Consider the following 3,400-nt stretch of genomic DNA (forward strand, 5'->3'; position numbering starts at 1 on the left):
ACAAGTATTTTTGTTGTTGTTGTTTTTTTTTATGGGAAGGGTCTGTTGTTGAGGTATTGGGTACATTAACATCCTAATATTAATTATAAAGACAAACAATAAAGTGGTTGTATCACTCGTTGAATTACATAGGACAGTAATAGAAAAATTATGTAGATATTTTAATAAATCAATTATATTCAAGTTGAAGTAACAAATGCTTACATGTTTGAAAGTAAATCCAGAGGTTTTTTTTCTACCCTATAATATTGGTGCTTAGTCAGAAGTTTGGCAACATCTATGAACTCGAATAATAGTATATAATTGCAAGAGGCAACAAATATTGAAACGTGTGAGTTGATGCAGATTTATTGACATTATAATAAAATCGTATAATCTCTTCTTTTCAACCATCTGTCTACCCACCTGCAAATAAAAAAGAATATGTAAATAAGATTGTTCTTAATATAGAAAAAAAAAAGTAAGCCGTGTAAAAACGACAAAAGGAGATTGAAGCATTTATAGTGTAAACCATCATACAGTTCTCATTCAATGATCAAAAGATCGTTTAAAAAGTTCAAATAAGCATTTAAAGAAAAATGAGTAAAGGACACAATAATGAAAAACAAACAAATATATGGAATGAAAATACACGGAGTACAAAGATAACCCAGCTTATATATGTAAACACTTTGGAACCAAACCACAGCAGTTTCGTCGGATTGCATTGGTAATGAAATTCAATATAAATAGTAACATTGTACTTTAAAGTGCATTTGTTTTCAGTCATAGCAAAATATATCCCTCATGATTACCATGCATTTAATATTTCTGTATTACTACTGAATTTTCCAATGTTAAGCAAGCAAATGTATAAAAATAAACAAAATAAAATAATGAAATATTTCTTAAAAGTCTTGACTTTTAACAAAAGTACTTACAATAGTTAGTCTCGCATATGAACGGGCGACTGTTGTAACAGCTGTTGTCATACCACTCTGGTTTATTGCCACTGTTGTAAGATACACAATTGCTGCTGGTTCCCTTTGATCCATACCCACTTACCCAGTTTGTGAAAGTGGTTTTTGATTGGTCGAAAATCCATCGGAAATGTCCTTCGTAGAGATCCGTTAAACCGATCCAAAAGGCATTATCTGGAAATATGTAAATAGATATTAGACTATCGAATATTTGCAAATGTATCTAGAATCAGGAAAATTAATATTTTCACATATTTTTAATACTCCTCTTTTTATTTATCATTAAGTTGTTATAATTAAGGATACATGTTTTAAATCAATACGAGAATACGTACTGTGGGATCTATGTGCATATACCCATTTGTTTTCTGACGTTGTGTCAAGTTTCACTAAGTATCCTCCGATTTTCCTGCAATAGCTCTACAAAACAAAGTGTTTTTGTTTATTTCTGATTCAAAAGTATCTAAAACCCTGCAGTTTCTTTTGATTTCTTTTCTGTGAATAATTATTTCAATTGTACAACATTATAAATTACGTTAAACATATTGATTCAAAAACAGGCAATCTTTTAGGTTGAACAATGAATCAAATAATGTCATTTCACATGAAATTTTAAAAGAAATATTTTAGTATATTTTACCTCTGCTTTAAACCAAGTTGCCCTGTGGCTGCTTGTAGTAAAATAATAGCAATGACCATTATACTTTTTCCAGCGTTTCTCTAAAATGACAATATTATAATACAGACATTTATTTTATTTGACAAAACGCATGACATAGGCGGTAGTTATGAAGCAGACATTCTAGTTTCGGTAGTATTCTTAATTTCAAGTTCACTGGAATATATCAAATGTAAACATTCGCTGAAGTGTCGGTTATTGAGTGACAGAACATCATCAATATATCTGAAATAAAGATAAAAGAACTTTGCAAGATGTCTTCGTTTTTGTTTTGAGACAGTATTGTTTGAATTCTGCTTCATATAAGTACAAAAACAATTCAGCCTTTAGGGATTGATAATTAGTACTCATTTAAATTCCGACTGTTTTTTTGAAATACCAATACTCCAAGCATCAAAAATATGTTGATAAAAAAATCCGGTATTCCAAGTCATCTTTGTTGTATTTCTTTTTTCTTAATCATTGCGGTTTCTCACAGTAAATTTGTTCATGAGCTGAAACAATGTGTATATGCAATTCTCATTTTTGTAGAAAAACTCTAGTAGATGAAACTATGTAGCATGAAGTCAAGATGGGCCGAAACATATCAGTAGAAACAGTATCACGACAAGATTGCTTGAGAAAATGCAACCTTAGAATTTGAAAATTTGTGACAGGCATATTTTCCTGTTTCATTTAATTCATATCAAATCTAAAGCGCTGGCTATCTTCAGGGCCTGACAGTTTTATAGGTTTTAACAAACTTATTAAGTTCACATATTAAGCTAGTTTTAACTTTTAGAGGGAACAAATACACTTATCTCAATAACATAAGATTATTTACCTTCAAAATGATGAGAAGATACTGCTTATACGTTCATTGTATCATTGTATTAGATCAGTTCTTCTTTCGTTAATATATGAAATGAGAACTGATTTAAAAATACACAATGTAAACAGTTATTAAGTATATTTTCTTCATTGTACTTACTATCTATTCTGTTTTTCTGCCTTTTTTATTTTCTTTCCAGCATTGTATTTTAGATTATAAAGTATACTTCTGGACTGCTGAATTTGACTCTTCGTGTAGGTGTCCAGCTCTTTTAGAACTTGTTTGGCGTAACTGAAATCTCGTGACTCATTTGTCAGACAGGGTAACTGAGTAAAGCTGAATACAGTATCACATACAAACAGGAAAATGCAAAGATTACAGAAAAACATTTTTAATTAAAAATGTGTTTTGATCTGAAAAAGAAAAAAAATCTAAAAAGTACTCATATGAATATTATAATTCTGTCAACAAGATAATTTCCTAACTTTAATAACAAACGGAAAATTATAAAGTTAAAAAGTCAAGATCATCTTAATACTAACAGCAAGGGTAAATTTCCGTTGTATCATTTAAAATTTTGTTTATAAATTTGATACGTCTTCATACCTGTTTTGTCCTTTAGATCACTTTGGTTGTCAGTGTACATGTATGTTCAATGCGTGCACATAAACAAGTGTAAGAAAAATTATTGCATGTTATTTTCATGATAATTAGTTTGAATTGAAAGTATGCCAGCTTAATAAGGTGCACGCAATCTTGCAATTAAACTTTCTAAACTAGTGCATATGAAGTTGCACATATTTTTTTTAACTTATACATAGTGTGTCTTATTTTGTTTTCACTTTTCTTTCGAGACAAGATGACGAATATAGTTGTCTTAACTATTGCTGTGGTGTCAATATAAAAATAAGAAGATGTGGTATGATTGCCTATGAGACAACTAGTGTCCCG

The 3,400-nt window shown here is 29.9% G+C and overlaps 1 long non-coding RNA gene across 1 annotated transcript; it reads right to left on the reverse strand.

Annotated features, from left to right (window-relative positions):
* Positions 1-331: 331 nt before the first annotated feature.
* LOC127731932 (uncharacterized) lies at positions 332-1,708 on the reverse strand. Its single transcript, XR_007995909.1, has 4 exons — positions 1,600-1,708; positions 1,295-1,379; positions 921-1,133; positions 332-405 (listed from the first exon to the last, which is right to left on the reverse strand). It is a non-coding gene; the product is annotated as an uncharacterized LOC127731932 (long non-coding RNA).
* Between the last annotated feature and the right edge of the window lie 1,692 nt (positions 1,709-3,400).

Source organism: Mytilus californianus, unplaced genomic scaffold (assembly GCF_021869535.1).
Source record: "Mytilus californianus isolate M0D057914Y unplaced genomic scaffold, xbMytCali1.0.p SCAF_21, whole genome shotgun sequence".
Classification (NCBI taxonomy): domain Eukaryota; kingdom Metazoa; phylum Mollusca; class Bivalvia; order Mytilida; family Mytilidae; genus Mytilus; species Mytilus californianus.